Source organism: Apis laboriosa, unplaced genomic scaffold, assembly GCF_014066325.1.
Source record: "Apis laboriosa isolate Shangri-la unplaced genomic scaffold, ASM1406632v1 scaffold23_cov150, whole genome shotgun sequence".
In the NCBI taxonomy this organism is placed as follows: Eukaryota; Metazoa; Arthropoda; class Insecta; order Hymenoptera; family Apidae; genus Apis; species Apis laboriosa.
In genome coordinates this window covers 129,496-152,262 of record NW_025222452.1, presented here as the reverse complement: position 1 = coordinate 152,262, position 22,767 = coordinate 129,496, and the positions used below count along the sequence as shown (strand labels likewise).

Here is a 22,767-nt window from a genome sequence, read left to right as displayed (position 1 = left end):
CACAGGCCTATTGTATCGTTTCGAGAGCGTAGATTTTTCGTAAAATGTGAAATGCGCGAAACTTTGAAACTTGCATTCGAACGAGATTGTTTCATTTTCCATTTCATATTTTCGTTCCAAAAGTTTAACGCAGATATTAAAATCGTCCCATTACGTATCTTTTCTCCAATCCCGATGAATATTATTTATTGTTGAGAGACGCCACAGTCCTAGATTCTTGGAGTTACGCGCAATTATTCATCCGAACCGATTCTTTCAGCGAGACGCAAAAAAGTGCAACGTTCTTCCCTCCTTCTTCCTTTTTTCTTTCCTCCGCATTATCCCGGATCCTCCATTGAATTCTCATTGAAATTTTCGGTTGTATTCTATACAACAGATATATTTTATTCTTCCATTCCAATTTTTATTCATTGTTCCGTTTCGATCTTAAACCAGACACGATCGCCTATTAATCGACGTTCGAATTTGTATCTCATTTAAAAAAAAAAAAGAAAGAAAGAAAGAAACGTACACACATTCATAATGATGGATGATATTTTTCAGATATTATACTTCTCCCGTGAATACGATTTTATTTATTAATGAGTTCAAACGATACGAGATGGTATTAAACGAGATCGTATTTTATGAGACAACTCTTTTAAAATTTAATCATTAAAAAATTGATATTCGAAAAGATGACAGGATCGAAAAATGGTTATCGATATCGTAAGATCTGTTCGATCGATCCGCGGAAAGTTGGTCACGAGGATTAATAAATAGGAAGGATGAAGATAAATCGGTGTAAAGAATAGGGTTTCTTTTTTTTTTCTCGACTCGACTCGACGACCAAGACGGAAGAAATCTCCGAGCTATTTTCATGGAATTTCGCGTGCGGCGCGACACTACTGGAAAATCGGCGAGGATGGCCTCGTTGATTTATCACCGATCTATTTGAAAGCGGCGACAATCGTTCCTGCCGGGAATTCGTGTCACTGGCCGCGATATATCGTGCTACGTCTTCGCACTCCCCTTGTCCAATTTTCAGCGCAAAGTCGACCAAACGTACGAACGAAAATTATTCGTCCACGTGTACGTTTTATTTCGTTCGCTCGATCCTACGTATCGATCTTATGAAATATGCGTTTTGTGCACTCGCTGTATAAAAACAAAAAAGAAAAAAATGTCGCCAATTTGAAAATCCATTTGTAAAGTTTTAGCCGAAATTACGATCGAAATTTCTCTCTCTCTCTCTCTCTCTCTCTCTCTCTCTCTCTCTCTCTCTCTCTCTCTCTGTCTCTCGATATTCCGTAACAAAAGGAACATCGGTCGGATCAAACGTGACGTAGTGAAATGGAACGTAATATCCACGATGACGCGTGTTCGATTAATCTATCATCGTGCGTTACGATTGATCGAGAGGACAAGATTGTTTCGTACGATTGCCATCCGAGAATTATACGTTTGCAATCCTTTCGTCCTCCCCGAAAAACGCGCCCCGATTGCACGTTTAACATTTCCGTTAACATTTCCTCTCTGGCGCAATTTCCATTTATAATCTTCGATTTCCAATTATTCTCGCCCATGAAATTCATTCGTCACGTCTCATCACAATTCATTCATCCACATCTCGTAATATCCTCGAAGGACGTATCCCCTCGTCGCCTCGATACGTCCTCCTTCGCAACGCTGAGTTATGGTTACCGTCACTTTTTCCTCTCCGCCGCTCGTTCACCTCGTTCACGCTTGTCATCCGCCACGAAATTTACGCGAGTCCGCGGGTAAAATAGGTGGGTATACGCGAAACGATAAACGGGCATCCAATTCTCCTTTATCGTTGCGACTCGGATTGCGACTCGCAACTATTAGCGAACGGGTTTAAGGGATTAATTCCGTAGGGCCGTTTATCGGCGAAGATGGAAGATAGACATTTGTAGGCGGAGCGAGAGAGAGAGAGAGAGAGAGACACGCGAACCGAGAACCGAACCTCGTAAAAAGCGGGCCGGTAATTCTCTTCGCGCGTATAACTCAATTCGCCTTTTATTTTCGCTCCGCTTACTCCGGTTTCACTTTACCCCTTTTCGCTTTATCGTCGTATTACGAATTTAAGGAATTTTAAAACCGACTCCAACCCCACCACAGGAGTTTCCAATCCCGCCATTGCCCGCCAATGAAATTTATCGCCCCTCCGTGTTTTTTCAAAGTCCCACGCATCATCAAAATATATAAATCATAAATGGGAAAATTTGGATCGATACCCGATTTAATAACGGCGGCGAAACTCTGGCCAGTGGCGATACGTAGCGTGTACACATACGTAGGGATGGCGGCATCTCGATCGAGAGCAGGTGAATCCCTGGAAGCGAGAGAGGTGTCTGGCTGGAATTCAATTTGATCGTTCCATTCGTCTTCGCATCGGTGTCGAGATACACTACGCGCAACCCTGTCCGTGGCGGGACATCGACCCCCCTGTTTCTCCATTTATCCTCCTCCCCTTTGTGCCCAAGAGGCCGCCGCGCCATCGACCACGCGTAAACGTTTATTAATGCGCGTAAATCAAAACGGTCCTCGATTAGTCCACCAATCTTCTCGAAAGCGATTCGCGCGAAAACGCGTCTCGTAATCCCATTATTTCCCATTATTCCCCATAACCTTTCGTCGGAAAAAAATTTAAAAACCCGATTCATTTAACCGAAAATTAACATCTCGTTCGACATTTCTGCAATTTGCGAAATCGTGATACGATTTACAAATATATACGATTTATAAATGTAATGATAATAAACATAGAAAATTTGTATATCAAAATATCATTCCTCGATACTTATCGATCAGAGCCTATCTATAAAATTGTAACAATCCCACCAATCCCAAAAAAGTATTCATCGTGTCGTAAATATATTGGTAAAAAGGGAGAGAGGAAAAAATCTCCCAACGGTAGCACGCGTCAAAATAATCGAATGACGCTCTGCCGACGCGATACGGCATTAATCATTGTTCTTTCAGAACGAATCACCCTACACGATCGAACCATGGACTTCATTAACGCGCGTATCAATCGCATTACCACTCGACCTAATGACCCCCCAATGAGATCGGCAAGGGACAGAACGTGTCCAAACATCCTCAACCCCTCACGACCCCACCCCTTCTTTCCGTGACGATGTTACGTTTTCCTCATCCGCATATGCGAGAACCAATGTTATTCGTCGGAGAACGGAACGAATTCGTTCAACTTTTAACCGTAGAATTCTTTGATCCTGTTTAAAAAAAAAAGAAAAAAATGAAAACACAATTCGACGAAGCAGAATGCCACGTACGTAAAAACATCCAACGCGCGCGGTTATTCCTCCTTCTCTTCCTCTTCTTTCCTTCTCAACCTCTCTCTCGTCGATCCCTCGTCGGCCATCGCATAAAATTTAAAAATGGTAATGGTAGCGGCCGCGATTCTGATTAAAATTTGCTGCGTTTGCTAGATATACAGAGAAAAAGAATAACTCTCCATCGATCGCGAAAGAAATCTCTTCGTAAATATATATGTATATAATACCTCTCTTTCTCGTCGTTTATTCTCTAACGCGTGATAAATTGACATTGAAACGGGATTAATCTCGAGTAATTAACACGCATCTTTACGACGGGGATGGGCTTTCGAATTATTTTCGGCACCGCGTTATTGCGGCACCCCCGCGGCAATCCCGACAAAAGAAGGATCGTGTGCGCGCATATATAATACGTATATGTATAAATAGACTTAGGGGATGAAAGAGGGCAAACTGGCTTTTGAGTCTCGCTAGCATAAATCGCGAGCCACCCTCCTCCTGGGAGGATTTCGACGTGGCCGTGGGGTAATAATTCCATGATTATTTCACGAACGGAAAATACAAAGAGCGAGAGTAGTGGGAAACAAAAAAAAAGGGAAAAAAGGGAAAAAACTATATAAAGAGGGGGAAAGAAAGTAAAAGCAAAGCGACGAGTAGCCACGTATATACGTATGTAATAGTAATAAAGTAAGAAAGACGAAGAGTAAGGGAAGACGGGAGGATGGCGGCTCTTTCTCCCTCTCGTGAATATGCATGCGTCGAAATTTATAACCGGGCAACGGAGGGGCAGAGCGTAATTGTAGAGCGGGCACGAGTTTCGAGGGGCCGCGACGCTATAATGGAACCAAAACATCCCTTAGGCCGGCCACCGCCAAAACTTTAATTATATTTCGACTCCCCATCGCCAAGGTACACAAACCAGCCTCGCTAATAACCAGAAAGCACCGTTCTACGGCCTACGCCGTTTTTTCTCTCCCGGTTGCGCGATCTGCGAGCACACGTGCGTTTTCCACTGCCAATTCTACTATTTCGTGATCAAGAATACGTTCACAGCCAATTCTCTCCCTTGTTTTCGATCTATCCGAATTTTCGATTTCATCGAATAATTTCGCCCGTGTGTGCGTGCATACGTGCGTGCGTGGATCCGTCCAACGATCCAGAGTGACAAAAATTTCCTCTCCGTGGAGTTGGTAAAAAAGAAAAAAAAAAAAAAAAAAAAAGTTTCGTAACGATCGACCCGGTTCCCGACCCACTCGAGCTAAAGTTTACCGGGATGATTCACAGCGATTACACACCACGCGAACTGCGCCCTCCTTGTAATCCATTAAAACCACTTTGATAAATTGACAAATACATATATGAAATATCATACCGACGTTCCATCGACAATCCCCTCTTTGCATACGCGGATAAGGTTACGAGAATCTCCAATTTCTCGCGGATGCATCTGTTCGATTCGTCCGAGGAAGGAAAACAATCTACGTATTTATCTATATTGTCCGTTACTTGTATCGTTTTTTATTCGGCTGGGGTCTAAATAAATATTAAGAAGAGGAACAAAATGTGAGAGAGAAGGGGAGAGAGAGAGAGAGAGAGAAATTCCATAGAAATATTGGGGAAAAAGGGGGAGAAGAAGAAGAAGACGCGAAAAGAAACGAAAAATATTAGCCGTATGCTGTTTAACAAAATCGAATGGTTGGTATACCAGTCCTCGAAGCTGGCACCTCGGGCAGGCACAGAGAAAGGGGCTTTTATCATCGGCAATGACGCGTGCGATACAGGAGAACGAATAGCGGGGACGGTGGACTACACGGGACAAACACATAAATTACACCCTATGGCCTTTGTACTTTTGTCGTCGATCATTCTCGCCCTGTGCACGCCGCCGCAAGAAAGTTCGGACTAGCTGCTCGCTCGGCGGGAGATGTTTTGTCAGAGTCGATCGTGTCGCGTCCTAACCTCGTGAAAAAGGTTCGAGGACTTTGTTGCTCGCTTCACCTTTCGGTCAACTTTCGAAAAGAGGGAAGGGAATACGGTTGTTGTACGAGAAGAAACACTATGAATCAAACGACGACGACGACGACGACGACGAAAACTAGGTTGCATTTGGATTTAATTCTTCAAAATTTGAACAAATGAAACGTGTATCGTAGCCGTTTAAATTCTATTTTTATATGTCGCTTTTATATGTACTTTAAATTCTAATTTTTTCCTCCACAACTCGTCTATAATCTAATCAAAAATGCAAAATTAGACGTTATTAAGTTTTTGTTTCCTTGCATCGCGAAAAATTCAACGCTATTTCGTACTATTATATTATATGCCGGACGGAGGGAGCGAAATTTCGAATTCGTAAAAACATTAATATATGCGACAAGGGCAGAATTGCTCGTTATTTAACGCGATATCGGTTGGATTTCGTGGAATTGTGCGACATCGAGCGGCTTTTTAATTCCATTAAACGAGAATTTCGCGAGAGAAAAGGCCGACTCGAATTTACGAGCATTTTTCTACCGATCGCGAGAAATCGTTTCCAATCGAGACGCGAATTAAAATATTTGTTACATTGTTTTCGGTTCGAGTACGTTCGAAGTGTACCACCTCTGAAATTGTTTTTACGGTAGAAAGAAGAGAGAGGAGACAGAGGATAAACGTGAATTTACGATTTTCTCTATCGTGTTTAATATAATTATTGCATAACCATTGCATACACCGTTATCCTCTTAAATTAATCGAAAAGATTAGAAAAAATTAGAAAATCTTTTTGAAACGCGATGCAATCTGCAGATTTGATTTTCAAATTTGGAGTCGCGTGCAATCTATCCATGCATTTCTTTTTTTTTTTTTTTTCAAACACTCTTTTCACAAACATTCACGCGCGAAAACGAACGAATAATTTTTGCTAATATCTCAATTGCCATGTTTTTTTCGAAAATTGAAACATTTGGCGAAATTCATTCAAAAATCCAATTTGATTTTTCAATTTTGTTTTATCGAGTGAATAATCGAGTTTCGTTTTTCTCTCGTAAATATAATTTTATTTAGGGAGGAAAAGTAATTTATTAATTTTGACACGATTTCTAAAACGATCGAATTTTTCGATCGATCTTTCGTCGGAGAAAAGAAAACTTAATTTGATAAGACGAATGAAACGTTACGAGTAACCGTGTGATTCGTTACTTTGTTCAAACATCAATTCGTATAATTTGATTTTATAATTAATAACGTTTTCGATTAAATTGAATTGAATAATCTAATTACACTGATCTATTTCGCGATCAATAATATTAATCGATCGAAAGGATTTCGAAAATTTTAAGTAATTTCCAATTTAAAATATAACCAATCATTTAAAATAAAATATTTTCCTACAAGATAATCGGATACGATAGAATCATTTTCGTATACGATCTTGTTCGTCGATCTATCTCAAATAGCGATTCTCATTCATCCACGCTGAATCATCGTTTTTTTTTTTTTTTATTATCGTCACTCGTCACGCGTCCTACGCATTTCTAGGAAAAAATGTGGGTCACCATGGTTTCCAGAATTTCGGCCGCCACTCATCAACCCTCGCGTTTCCAACGCTACGTGCATTTGAACGATCGTATCTCGAGAAATGATCGACAAAATGGGAATATGGCATGCCTCTATCTCTCTCTCTATTTTTTTAAAAAATTCTTTCTTCTCGAGATATCAAATAAATTTTTCGAATTATATGGTCAAACTCATAATGTCGCGAAATTCGCTAAAATTTAAAAAAATAATACGAAAAAATTATTTTTTTATATATTTCTTTGGTTGGTAAAAATATTGGGTCGATATTAAATCGAGTAAACGCGATAAATATGGAATAATTTATTTACAGAAGGAAATCGTGCTTTTCATTTTTTTCATTTTTTCATCGTTTAATATTTTCACGATTATTATATCGACTCGCATCACTGAAATAATTAATGAAACGCAAATATGACAATGAATATGATACGTTGACAAATAAATATCATTTCATCGAAATCTATTCATAATATAACGAATACTCGAACACTACCGCCAACTAACTCGGAAAATGAGAAAGGAAAACGTAAAAGCGTGTCAGTGAGAAGAACGTGAATCCAGGTTCTGGCAAGCATCGTTTGCACAAGGAACGAGCAACAACGTGACGAGCAGCTCGAGAATGAAATCGCGTTGAATCGCATTGTCTTCCAGACCCCGGAAGAAACGAATCTCTCCCAGAACACGGGGAGAGAAACCGAAACGATATTTCATCCTCTACGTTCCGCGCTTGTCAATGCCTGCCAGTTTTATATATGAACAAAGTAGTGAATTATGCAAAGCACGAAAGTATGAAAAAACCGGGGGTTGAGTTGGGAACTTGAGGTGGAAATTACAAGCGAAGTCGAGAAAAATCGTCCAGGAAGGAGGACATTGGTCTCTGTTTCTGAGAGAGAGGGGGAGGAGGAGGAGAGAGAGAGAGAAGACATAAGGATGAATCAATCATTGAACCATTTTTCCCGATATCGCGCTAATTTCGTTGGAAGGAACTTTGATCTGTTACATAATGGAACGATTACCGAGAATTATTTTTGTTTCGAAAAAAAGATAAAGATTTAAATAAACAAAAATTCAAGAATGAAATAAAAAAAAAAGTAAAGAAAATGAATTGTTTCTCTTATCTTCTCTCAAACTTGATCTCTCGTGATACAAAAATTGGAATTCTTAAATTTAAATTATTTAAAATTTTAAGTTACTTCTCTTAAAGATTCCATAAATGAATCACAGTCGAGAAACAAAAAAGTGATATATTATGTAACTTTGTGTTATATATATTGAAATCTTAAAAAAACATTGCTTTAATAAAATTTCAATCTACAAAAAATTCACCACCAATTCTTATATTAATTCTTATAAAATATATAATCGTACCATTAATATTAGTGATACGATTATATATCGTATGTCAAATAATAATGATTTTCCAAGCTTCACTTTTTGGATTTTATTGAGAATTGGATACCCACCCTGATCATGACATGTTCCATTCATCTTTTTTTTTGCGAAAAAATTTACTTATTTTCAAATAAATTCTTTTTTTGTTGCCTGTTTGGAAAACATTCATATTCGTGATCGTTGTACAGCACAAACATCAAAAGAAATTGCAAAAAATCGAAGAATAAAACCTGAAAATAAAGTTTAAATTAGAAAATTTTTAGCAATATTTTACTATATTTTTATCATTATGAAAATGAAAAATAATTAAAAGCGTAAAAGAAAATAAACAATAATAGAGAAGCTTTCCACGAAATACTATTTTGCTCATTAATTATCCATTTACTTATATTACATTATATTTTATCTACTTAATTAATATTGTTTATACTGTTTATGCATGCATATTTATTCTAAATACATTTTATTCAATGTTTTTCTATGATGCAATCTTTCGTTCTTGTAAAAAACTTAAATGCAACATTAAAATATTTTAAATATTCTATTTATTCTAAAATTTTTTTCAGCTATATAAAAATTAAATATTTTACTTATAAATCCTACATATTAAAAATCTAAAAAATTTTTTTTCCAATTTACATTCATATCAACGATATAATTTTTAAGAATTTATGGTACGACATGAATTACACATAGCCAGAGAAAATGCAAGTAATAATGATACAACGATAGTTACTGAACCAAATAGCTATTAAATATTAAGGATTTAGTTTTTTCGAGGGAGAAAGTTTAAGGAAGGCAAGCGATTCATGATTGCATTATGAAAAATTGAAACATTGTTACGGAAACTATGTATCAAAGTAGGAAAGATGAAAGTGTTTTGCTACTTTTTTGTAAGAATATCATAATATTTATTTATTGTTATATTTTCCAATATTGTAAAGCAAACGCATTGCATGCGATCACAATATGATTTGAAAATAAAATTGCATAAATCGAGAAAGAAGAATAGAGAAAAAAATATTTTTTCTATCGAGAATTTGTTAAAAAAGATATTGTTACTAATAACATCTTGTACATATTATATAGCACATATTAAAAAATTATTCGATTCGAAAATTTGTACATAATACAAGTTTTACATAATAAATCATGGATTATTTCAAAATATTTTTCACTCTCATCTTGATATTTTCAATAATTAATGTAATAATATGAATTATTACATAAAAATTATATTATACAAATAGTAATTCAAAATAAAATATAAATAGAAAATATAAAAACTTACTTACATACATCTTTTTTTTCGATACAAGAATTTAAATTTTACTTTTCCTCCGTAAAACGTGAATTATCATCATGGCGTCCATATTGAAAATTCTTTTCCCACTTAAAGTAATTTAGCAATCAGTTACATATCTGCGGGAAAAAGAATAAATCTATAAAATAAATATATAAAATACACAAGATTAAATTGATTATATTAAAATAAAACAATAATTTAACTCGTAATCTATTTTAAAAAATAATAATACGAATCAATATTAATTCAAACATTAAATAAATAAATAAATAAAATTAAACGAATTCTTCTTCAAAAAATCATAATATTCTTCAAAAAATCAAGTGTAATAATCAACTATAATTACATTCAATGAATGAAATAATAACATAAAAAATAAAAAAAAATATCAAATAAATATTGAGAAATAAACTAGTCTCACGCTTGAAGCAAAGCGTCTAATCGTCACGAATTTCGACGACAAAATGACACGTAGTGATTTCTATGTATCGAATTACAAATTGAGGTGAAAGTATATTCGACAATCATATCAACAATTCGACAAATCGAAACGTATCGAGCGTGACATGACACCGACCGTCAATGTTTTGGAAGATTTTAATTATAGAAATATTTAGAATTTCGGGAATTTGAGCGTAAAATCAAAACAAATACTGTAAGAAGAGAAACATGAGAAATATGTATGTGTAAATCGATGTGAATTATTTAGTTATTTTTACTTCTACATGAATAAAAAGACAAAAGAACTTTATAATACTACATATGTGTTAAAATAAACAAAATCTTACTACGTTTGCACAAAAATCGTCGAATTATCTCTTAATTGTCGTAGTGTGTACAAACAAAACTGTTCAACACTTTCAAGGCCATCCTTTTTTTGATGTTTCAATCAAACTATGATCACAAAGATATTTAATTTTGACATAATAATGAATAAATAAACAGATATTACTTAAACAAGGCTTAATTAACTATATTCGAACACTGTATTAATATAAATTTTACATAATCACGCACTTTTACCCATGAAACGAATCCCATCACTACACTTTTCAACTGTAGACTAACGAAATGCGCACAATGATGCGCACAATGACGCGGACTGATTTATCCCGCCATTAAAGTTCAATGGTTTTCTGATTGGTTGAAGCACTGCTGTTCTCTATATGTTTCAGCCGCGCGAAAATTGAAATATAATATATTATACATTATTTATAAATTTTTATATATCGAAGTCTTATAAAAATACCACGATTAAAAATATACTAAAAATAGATTATAATATTATTTAAATTAGATTATAATATAATTTAAAAAAAAAATTGTCCAAATTAAAACATTTAAAATTGAAATTGAATCTTATCTGCAATATATTCAAAAAATAAAGAATATGCATAAACATACATATAATATATATTAATTTAATTAATTCTAAAATTCATTCCATCAAAATTATAAAACAAATTAGTAGAGAAAGATTTATCAGATCAATTTGATATTAATTTTGAAATAAAATTCTAAACTAACAATAAATTATAAATAAAATTTCAAGCGATATATATATATATATATACATATAATAATTTATTTTACATTTTTATTAATATTTTGTTTAAAAATTGCTAAATGATATTTTTCTTATTATTAAATTATACAATATAATCTTGTTTATTTATAATTTTTATAATAAAATTTTTATAATAAAATAATAATAAAATAATAATTTTAATTCACACTATAATTATTTTCCATTTTACTGAACCGGTATAACACGAAAATGATAAAAAATTCAAGTACGAAAAAATATTACATATCTTTCTGTATATCATCTGTTATATTTTTGCATTTCATTCGATCTAAATATATACAAATAATATGTTTTATTAAAACATATGTATATTTTTACAAAGAATTCTTAATTTGCTTTCAAATATTCGAGAAGAGATATTTCACAATTTTGATTTAATTATGTGAGATAATGAGATAGATGGGCGTGCAGAGCTTTTCCTTTTATCCAATGACTATATTTCCAAACGATAAAATTCCCAAGAATAATGACTGTTCGTGAGTTCGATTTAAAGCATTCCAAAGAATGAATGTAATGCGATTTAAAATGGAAATATTTCACGGTTAGCTTAACAAATAGAAAAAAATACAATAAAAATACAATAAAATTCGATATAAACTACTTTATAAATTATATCTCGTATGCGTGGCAATCTATTTTTAATTTATCAAATGAAACTAAAACTAGAATTACCTTTCGATCGAAATGATATCGATTCTATCCTCGAATTTCGATTCGTTTGCGATAAATTGATCGATTTTTTAAAAATAAGAAAAACTTTTGATCATCGTACAAGAATATCGTAGATTAAACCGTTCATTCGCGAAACTCGTTGCTTTAACAAGGTCTTATTACACGAATGGAGCGAATGGTGCTGAATCGCAAGTGCGTAAAAGACAGAGAAGAATGCCGTAGGCGAGACGCGACAACCATAAGTTCTACCGAAACACTTTCGAGAGATGTGGTAGAATCGTTTGTCTGCTTCGTATTTCAGAGTTCGCAACTTCTCATCGGATGACATTTAAGATTACGGTTAGTCGTCGAAACAGTGAAAAAAAACTCTGTCTCTCAAATTTATCGTCATTTCTATTGTTTTTTATCAAGATTTTCGATTAAAACTACCGATAAATCGAGCAATTTAAGAAAAGAAAGAAAAAAAAAAAAAAAATTCAGAATCTCAAAAGTTAACATCTCGAACATTCGAGCTAAATAACGCGATTTTAAATCGACAAGTCGTCGATTATATATGTGTGGATATATTTGATCGAAATATTCGAAATAAATAATATTCGAACGTATTACCATAATCGCGAAAGATGAAATAAATGAAATGAATTATGAGAAAGATTAAACAACGTATGCAACGTATGCAAAGGAGAAATGTGACGACTTTATTAATAACGCATCGAACTTTCTCCCTTTCTTTCTCCTATATTTTCACTTTGATATCATCGTGATATCATCCGTGATTATCATCGATTTTAATTTGCCGTTCATATCTCTCTTCGTCCCCTTTCTATAGCTATATCGTGTTATCTCCGCTCACCTTTATTTCCAAGTTTTTTCACTTCCGGTACATTATTTTTTTCGCGATTCGACCAACAAACGTTAAATTCCTTGCATACTTTTCGAGAAAATAAACGGATTATCGATCAAAATCGATTCATTTTTTTTTTCTTTTTTTTTTTAATAAAAGACGGTGAATAAAAGATTTGAAAGAAAGAAACGCGTAATCAATCGAACCAATTTTAATTTTTCATATAGAGATAAATATTTATTATACTTAGAACGCTTAAGCTCGGAAATGTGAAATATTCAGGGATAGTCGGTGATAATCAGCAGCATGTCGGTGATAAAATAACATGGTTTTGTGAAATCGCTGTATATATAAATTGATTTATAAGAGAATTGATAAAACGAAAAATTTGACAGAAATTTTCCCCTAAAAAAATATGATTATAAATAATTTCTTAGAGAAATATTTAGATGCAACATTGCAGGTTAACATTTGATATAATAGCCTCGCAGAATCTTCAAAACTCTTGCAAAGAATTTTCCAACCGATTAAACATCAGCCCCATCTTCAAACACGAAGAGCAGCCAGTCAGTCACTTTTCCCTCTTCTTCCCACCTTCTTTTCATCGCCATACATACACATACTGCTCATAACTCATCCCATCGAACACTTTTGAATCGCGCGTGTTTTTCATCGAGAGATTTCGTCACGTTGAAAAGAATTCCCTCGGTTCTTTCTTTTCCATCACGAAGAAATTAAATTTTACCCGTCAATTTACATAAGCGTGCAATTACGTAAAGTGCCGACTTAATTATTTTCGCCTCCATTTTTTTCGGACAGATTATTATGACTCGATCGATATCCGACGAAAAAAATAAATAAATAGATAAATACACACGTATCATAACTTCTCACTTTCTCTCTCTGTAAACAAATTATTTAAGATATCTCGAACAAATTGAATATTTCTACGATTTTATTCGAAGTATTTATTCGATTTTATTCACAAGTATTTTTTTATATAATCGAATAAACGATTGCTAATCTTTTCGATCGGTGAATTTTAAGCCATTTTTTCACTCCTCATAAATTGATATTATGTTGAAATCGGATTGAACATTACAAGATAATAATAATAATATCGAATTACGTAAAGAACAGAGTTGCAATTATTCTTGGAAATCTCGTAAGGAGATCTAACAAGTACTGGATACGCGTGTGAATAATAAACGATACAGTTTTTTGAAACTGAAGGAACGAACGATCAATACTTTATTTTGTGATTTTTATTATTTTATATTTTATTATTATAAATTAGTTGTGTTATTTAATATTAACAGTAACAGGTACAGTGGTAATTTATATAAAAAAGTTAATTAAAATAAATTAATAAATTGCAGGAATATTAATTATACAAAATAGTGTGCTCACTTCGATGAATTAAATAATCACGTTACGACTGTTATATAGAGAGAATATTTGTGCGAAAAGTTTAAACGAAACGATCGTGATTTATTCGTTTCGTTGATCGCGAAAAAGAAATTCTTAAGAATTTCATTAAGAGAAAAATGCAATACTTTGTTATTATTGCGTATTATTTAATAACAATTCCTCTGTATTTTCCTCTGATCGTTTCAAGTCTAGAAAACATTGAGAAAACGAATGAAATCTTTTATTTTTTTCTCTACGATCAAAGAAACTTTATATATGCCTTTATAATAAAAATATATCGAGAAAAATATTCGAATAATTTATTTTCTTAATGCAATTTTGGAATACATTGAGTTAAAATTTATATAAGTACTTGCTTGCGTTCTTTTTTACTTACCAAATCAAATCAGAAGAATAAAAATGGATCAGATCCATCGTTAAAAATGATTTTTCGTGGAAAATTTATTTTGAATAAACTATTATCGAATTATTCCTGATAATAAATTTTGCTTTAAAATTTACATATATCTAGTATATATCGATCGAAACAATTTATTTTTAATTTGAAAAGGAAGAAGAAGGAAAAAAAAAAAGATACAAAGAATCTCTGTTATTCGTAATTCTTGATAAAAAGTTTCGAGCGATTGTCCATCGTGGTTTTCCGCCTCTCGGAAAACCGTGTTTGGCAAAGAAGATAACCTCGAAAATGCAAATCGGAATATATATATATATATACATCTGTGAGTCTATGTATTAAAGAAAGAGAGAGAATATCTGAGGAACATCGCCTGGAGAAAATAGCGTATCCTCGTCGTTCCGTAGCCAGCTAGCTACGGTGTTTCGTCAGCCGATTCGGAGAATCCCTTTGTGCTGCGAAATTGGTCGAGTTCACCGGCTTGTCTACTATAAACAAAGCTGGTTCTAGCCACCGCTCTGGTAACCGTCCAACGTCCATTTCGTCTTGCAAACGAAGCGAAATTCGCGTCGTTCGATCCATCCAAGAAGGCAAAAATGGCCAGAGCTGGTGTTTCAAAAACACGTTCGCGCCATCGCATCGCTCTCCTCCTCCTCGTTATTCTCCGCTAAAACTGTACCTTGGATTGGATCGTTGCTATTCATCGCGCATCGAACAATTTTTGGAAAAGAATTTTCCACAGTTCTATCCCCGGAATAAATCCTACGTTTTGTATATCTCTCTATTTATATGTAAGGATATATAAGGATTCGAGCGACAAACTAATATTTTTTCAAAAACATGGTCGGAGAAGAATGGAGACATTGTTGCGTGATCCGTCGCGAACATTCATCCGTTGCGTCGAGAAATCCATCGGTCAAATCCGTAAAAGTTCATTTTTCTTACGCGACGTCAGCCTTGGTATCTTTCACGAGTTTCTCTTTTGTTTCAATTCAGAGAACGAAGAGACGAAGACAAGAAAAAACAAGGGTGGAGGGATGAAAATCGGAAGAAAATAAAAAGCGCGCGCGGAATTGTAACCGAGTTTTAGACAACGGAAGTTGAATATCAAATCTGCGACACGATGATTACGACGATGTGATTTATTTAACAGTTTAATTCTTCGTCCGATCGGAGAAAATAATCATATTGAAGAAATTGAAAGATTACATATAAATATATATTTTCACATGTCGATCTATGTAACTTTCGTTAATTTAATAAAAATTTGATCGATTTTTCGCGAGTTTCACGATTTTAAATCACGAACGTATTTTTTTCCAAACAAAAAATTTTCTTACGATGTTCCTATCCCTTCTTTCTAAATTCGATCTAAATTATTCAGCTCTTTTATCTCCAACTACTTATACCATAACTTTCTCCAATAATATTATTTCCGCTTATTTCATATCTCTCCGATAATTTACAATGTTCGACATAATTACAAAGCTTGCAATTATTATTGTTTCGATGAGGAGGAAAACTTGGGAACGAAACGCGATAATTTGCAAGTTGAACCACTGGAAAATTCACTGGAACGAGAAACGAACGCAACAATGTTTCGACTATTACGAGTTGCCGCTCCTTGTTCGACCAAAGTACTCCTAAAAAGATATCGCATAATAGCATTCTCGCTAATAATAAATATATCGATTGAGGATGAATGACATTGGCTTATTTTCGGATAATCATTATCCGAAGAGTAGAAATCGTAAAATAAGATTTTCCAGCATCGCAAAGGGACGAAAGAGGAATGCGATGTTAGGACGAGAATAAACGTGGTGGAGAAAATCGTTTATAAATTTGATTCGTTTTGCTCGAACTCGATTGGTTGAACAGATTGGTTGGGAAGAATTTGGGAAGAAGAATGATAAGGCAGGGATCGTTTACGAGATTAAAATTCTGGGAGGCAAATCGTATCGCGGTGGCGAAAATGGAAACACTTAGGCGCGTTTCGCCTAATTTTAATCGATGCTGATTTTGCGATTCGTTCGTTGCTCGTTTCGTAGAAATCGTCTACCACGCGCTCGAATTATCATCCCTCTCTCGTTTAATCGTATACCCGATCCTATTCAATTGTTTCCCTTCCGTTTACGCCTTTTTTTACCTTTTTTTATTTTTACCCGTAAATTTTCAATCGATCCCTCCTAGATATTATGCTTTCTTTTTTTTTTTTCCGTTCAGTTCGATCCTCTTTCTCTTTTCTCCATTCTTCCCTTCTCTATGTTCCGCGTCGGTAACGAACAACGAGCCGTAGAATTCGAGCTCCTCTTTATTGGATCGAGAAAGGGTTTGAATAGGATGAGAATCGTGAGAAAGAGAGCAAGGGGCTATCGATCGAGGATAAAGTGGCTATGCAGATTAAGAATTGGTTTCGAGGGAAAAAATGTATAAAAACGTTGCTTCTTATTTATAAAAAAAGAGACAAAATGAATTTTTTTCCCATTTTCTTTCCATATAATTCCGTATCTAAGAAATCACGTGGACACGTTTCAGGATTGATTCGAAAACGATAATTGTTCGTATTCTTATTTTAAGATATTTCAATTTCAGACGATTTTCCATCCTGTTCCAAAGATGTTAAATATACGAAGAAAAAAATTGTTAAAAATATGATTTCAGAAAGATCGGGAATCATATCGAGTAAGTTTAAAATGGTTTTTTAAAAATTACGCGTCTCGAGAAATGAGAACGGAAAGATAAGAAGATGGAATGAAAGAAAGAGAAACGAGGGGAAGATAGAACGAAACGAAGTTTACTCGACGATAATAAAAAAAAAAAATATTTGAACGTTTTAATGAACAACGTGTAACGCGCAATGGATGCGTGGTCAGGTGACGAAAGGAAATAACGAAATTTTTCGAGCTTTTGTTTGACGTTGGTGAATGGAACGAAGCGTAGAGCAAATAACGAAATATTTTGCACGATTCGTCAAGATGGATCGATACAAGTTTCGAATCGCGTCTATTACGTGTACATATAAATATCCATTAAAGGAATTTAACTCAATTTGTTGGCAAAATAATTTTCATCGACGCGAGCATAGTATCGTATAATTAATCGCGCGCAAGGAAAATTTATTGAATATTCGATAATTGAAAAACTGAATTTACGCGATTATTTCGAATAAACGCTAAACTCGTCGAGAAAACATCGAGTAATAATTCCGATTATGTATCGATCGCGAGTTCATTCGCGATGGAATTGTCACAATTATTTATTACGTGGAAAATATTTGCCACGTGATACGTTTATTAGATGGAAAAAAGATTATTTTCGTCGAACGTTTAATTATTCGATGGATAGAAAGAGAATCGTCACGATTACGATACGAGAAAAAGAAATTTTGTATACGAATATTCGCGTATCGAGAGATAAAAAAAATAAAAAAAAAATAAAAAAAAATAAAAATTCAACCAACTTCGTTATTATCCTTTCTCTTTCGACTAGATTTTCAATATTCACTGTCACCGATCCGTATAAATTTCATCGATATCCAATTAATTTATACTTGGGCGTAGTAGTTATTGAATCCGGATTTGGGAGGACAATACCGGGTGCGCATTTGATAATAATTATTTCAGCTAACCATGGATTATCGAATATTTAACGTTGCGTAAATTACATATAAAAAAAAGGTTTTCTCGTCGATGACGAGAAAATTATTCCGCTAAATTGTGTACGTAAAAAAAAAAAGAATAGAAAATGGAAATTTCAAAAAAGTACGTATCGCTAATGAATTATCGATACGTTAAAATGGTTGGATGAAATAAAATTATGGAAGGAAGAATAACGAGCATTAGGATCGTTTTATTATCGACGATATGAAAACAGATGTCGACTCGATGGATTTATCGACGCGTTGTCAACGATAAATTAAGATCGAAGGAAAAAGTGGAAAGAAGAGAGATATTTTCAAAGTAACTCATCGCCGGAATGAAACGTGTTACGAGAATTATAATACGTAACGAGAAACGACACGAGATCCGACGAAGAAAGCCGTAAATAATAAGATTACCAGAATCTCTGGGATAGTGGACGTAAAAGTTTAAACGAATTGATTTATCGAACTTTCCGTGTGTCACGCTTCTTCCGATTCGACATTGAATTATAGTTGATATCTCGAGATATATTTTCCATTAATGTTCGAGATGGACGAAGAACAGGTGTGAAAAATCGATAGAAAAACGATCGAGGATTTTATTAATTCGTAACGAGCAAAAGGTAATGATCGATACGATATTCAAAATCTTTGGATGGAAGAAAATGCATTTTCGGATAATCGATAAAATAGCTACAACTATTTACCTTCTCCTAAGTTTTTATCTAGATAGAGTTGAAAAAAACAAGAAAAAAAAAAAACGCGTTTCCACGTTCGCGATATAAATCGATTTTATCTATCGAGAGTCTTGGATGGTTTAACAACGCGGGGAAAAAAAGGAAAAATGAATAGATCCCGTCCGAATTATTCGTCCATTGTTCCGATAAAAACAGCAGGAGTAAAAATGCGTTGCGTCCGGATGAGAGATCATCGCTGCGTGACGAGATAATCGAACAAACTCCAAAACGAAACTCGGTTCCACGCAAATGCGCCAATTGGAATCGCGCCTCGCGATTTCAACCATTTAGGAGGGCAGGCAGACCTGCCCAATTTCTACTTTTCCCGAATGGGGAACGGGAAATAAATGACAATTTTCTATCGTTTCTAGATATTCTCTTTCGAATTCGTATTTGCTTTCACCTCTCCTTTCATCCTTGTTTCCCGCCAATTTCAATTACATCCCTCGATCGAGTTTCGAGTATCGCGTTGTTAAACGGGCAAAATTTTTCCAATTTGCTCCTAATCTTTTTTGTTTTCTTTTCTTTTTCAGTGAATTAACGTTTCTTTTTTTTCTTTTTTTTTCATTCTAAAATATATCGATCCCTACGTTCTATCACGACAACGATATTATTTTCTCTACGAGAGAATTATTAAATTACATCTCGCGATCCACGAGTTAATCCTTATCTCCTACGTTATTTCTAGTTATTTTTGCGAATCTCGAACGAATCGTAAGAATGGAAAAACAGATTGGAAAATAATGGTAGTCGAAGCACGATTATTTCGTTGATTCGAAGTATCTGTACGCGACGGTAGGACGAAGGCGAAATCTCGAAGGCGTTTCATCGAAAAGGCAAGTCTCGTTCACGGTCCGATTCAAATTACGATTCTGAATTCGAGGCAGCCGCTCGGTCTCGCCAACTTAAACGTAATGAGAACTTTTATCGTTATCACGAGGGGCCGCGATGTTCTCGAAAGAGGAATAGGAATCACGAGCGAATAATCGAGCTGTGCTCGTTTCACGGTTGTTCGCGAGTCATCCGGCTTATCCTCGATTAACAACGGTATTTCAAACATCTCGAAACAATCCGCGCCTCCCGTCCAATTTTCCATGAAAAATCGAAACAAACGACGACGAAACATCGAAGTTGCCGTTGAAAATTTTCGCATTCAGAATTTTTTTTTTCCCCCCCATATTTTTCGAAACTCGAATTACCCGTGGAAACAAATCCTTCGTTTTCTCATTACCTTTGAAGAAACTCTTCAAAGAACAACGAAACTCGCGTTTCGTCTCTCTCTCTCTCTCTCTCTCTCTCTCTCTCTCTCTCTCTCTCTTGTCTAAATATTTCAATAACTTTTCTCGATTGTAAATCGAAAAAATGGGGAAAAAATACGGTGCGATCGTTGTAAAGATTTCGAGACGAAGCGAAGAAAAAGCAGCGGAAACCACTTTTCGACGCTTTTTTCTTCGAATATCGGTCTTTGCCGCTCCTTTGGGACCAGAGAAGGATGCGTCGCGTTGAATAATTGAGAACCGAATTTTCCGGTCGAAAGAGGCGCGTACAACGAGACACGCTCCTTCCCTCCACTCCCTTCGTTTCCATTCCATAAATCGAACCACCTCGTTCGACCATCCCACCATTCGTTCCTCGCTTCCACCGATGTCCACCGTTTCGCTTTTATTTTCCAACGGTATTATTATCGCTAGTTAAAACTGGTCGTGGAAAACGTCCCGGTTAAGGCGTACCGATTAATGGGCCACCGTGGATAGATCTCGCACGCAGAATCGTGTCTCTCGCGTTAAGGCGTATCGATTTCGCGAGGACGAGGTGGCAATTAGGCCGGCATCCCTGAATCGCGCGCTACCTTGTAATTTCACCACCGTGTAATTATACGTATCACCGCGGGGCTGTTGCTCGCCTCGTCCCCGCATATATAATAAAGATGTCCGCTTTTCCCCTCTCTTTTGCCACTGGTCGGAGCGAAATTGAAGCCAGTGGCCGTGAAAATTTCAGCCGTATCTCTCGGGCTCGGGAAGAAGGGTGTCTCGGACGAGAAGCAGGTTTGGGAGGAGGATCGAAGCGAAGAAAAGGAATCGGAGGAAGCGAGAGGAGCGTGGAAAGCGACAGAGATTGAAAATGGAAATAGAGGGGTGTCGGTCGGTAGGCGTGTCTCCGTGTATTAGGTTTTAATCGTTCGGGGGATGAAATTTTAGGGTGCGTAGGCGTGGTAGTCTGCTCTTCTACCGGGTGCAACCCTCTTCCTGCCCGCTCCCCTTTTAAAATCTCGCCCAAACGCGTATCCGCGTTTCCACGCATTCTCCGCTAATTCTCCACCGCTTCTCGCCGAGACTTCGAGAATGGCGACAAACCGACCGATCCAACGAAACTTTCTCGTCGAAAAAAATGATCGGAGAGCATCGATCGAGAATTATTTCCTATAATGGAAATAACGTAACGTATTGTACGATTGCGAACGAAATAATTGAGAACAACCCTCGATCGATAAACCATTAACGAATCGCACACTTTGCCGAGTGCATGAATAAAATACCATAAGCAGAAAATCATTATTCACTTCCTCGTAAATAATAAGTTGGCAACCGATCGAAATCATTTATCGTTCTCTCTCTAGGCGCGCTTTCACCGATCGCCCCCGCAATTTTCAAATAAAGAAAATCTCGTATTCTTACCTATGTACGCGCTATATTTAAAATATGACGTTTTCTTTCTCTTTCTTTCTTTCTTTCTTTTTTTCTTCCTTTTCCACGATATTCCAAGATATAATTTAAAACACGTCAAATTAGAATTTGGTCCAATTATTTTTCAAATAAAGAAAATCTCGTACTCTTACCTATGTACGCGCTATATTTAAAATATGACGTTTTCTTTCTTTCTTTCTTTCTTTCTTTCTTTTTTTTCTTCCTTTTCCACGATATTCCAAGATATAATTTAAAACACGTCAGATTAGAATTTGGTCCAATTATTTCATTCGTCCACAATTGAAATTTATTCGTAAAAGTATACTACGCGGTGTATAAATGGATACAACTCGAATCGTAAACTTTCTTTCGTTCGAGTTTCCTCTTAACCACTTGCCGCAAGTGTAGCAGCTCGATAGAACGTTTGCAGGGTTATCGGTCGCGAAACTTTATCTGTCAGCTGTTACCTCTTGAGAATACCTGGAAAGGGTACAGCTGCAAATAGAACAAATTTTTCTTACTTCTATTTTCGAACACCCATCTTGTTCGAAAAAGCAGCGAATGATTTCAATCTCGGAGGGGAGAGAGAGAGAGAGATGAACAAATGCCAAAAGTCGACGACCGAAAGATTAGTTTCCATATGAGATAATCGAATCAATTTTTAATCAATTTTTAAAAAATTCGCCATCATTCGTCGCGGGCTCACGTCACGTTATTATTATTTCGCATATTCGTTATGATCGTAAGAATTTTTTTGCATCGTTTAACTTTATCACATTATTTTACGAAAATTGTCCTAATTGTCCAATTTTAATCGAATAGTTGCAACATTGCATTTTGAAACATTTATAATTTATAATGTGAGTATAGCCAGAAACGAAGAATATTTTAATATTATCTCTATATTCTATTCTATAGAATGTAGAATCATAAATTTTCCGAATTACATTACTAATTCATTTTCTCGATTATGATAGTATCGCGCGATACAATCGAATTAACAACATTTACTTCTCACTGCATCAAACAGTGAAATAACAATAATTTCCATCGCGAATCTTCATCAGAAATTAATCATTAGAATGTATAATTAATTATATTAATATTTACAATAATTGTACAAAATAGAAAAAAGAGAGCAATCATCGCGATAGAAACTTGATCGAAAATATAAATATAAAACAGGAATATTAAATTCTATTATTTCACGTTGCTCGAA

The 22,767-nt window shown here is 35.1% G+C and overlaps 1 protein-coding gene and 1 long non-coding RNA gene across 4 annotated transcripts in view; one reads left to right on the top strand and one right to left on the bottom strand.

The window, feature by feature from the left end:
• The window catches only part of LOC122713447 (connectin), a 183,439-nt gene that overhangs the window by 143,513 nt on the left and 17,159 nt on the right, over window positions 1-22,767 (top strand). The window lies entirely within an intron of this gene.
• Window positions 8,288-22,767, bottom strand: part of LOC122713449 — a 38,554-nt gene continuing 24,074 nt past the window's right edge. For 2 of the 3 annotated variants that reach the window (XR_006346489.1, XR_006346490.1), the window contains exons 3-4: window positions 9,548-9,674; window positions 8,288-8,482 (exon numbers count right to left, since the gene is read on the bottom strand). This is a non-coding gene — a long non-coding RNA (uncharacterized LOC122713449). Of the gene's footprint in view, window positions 8,483-9,547; window positions 9,675-10,346; window positions 10,453-22,767 lie in introns of those variants that run through there. The other variant, XR_006346491.1, reaches the window with a different exon arrangement.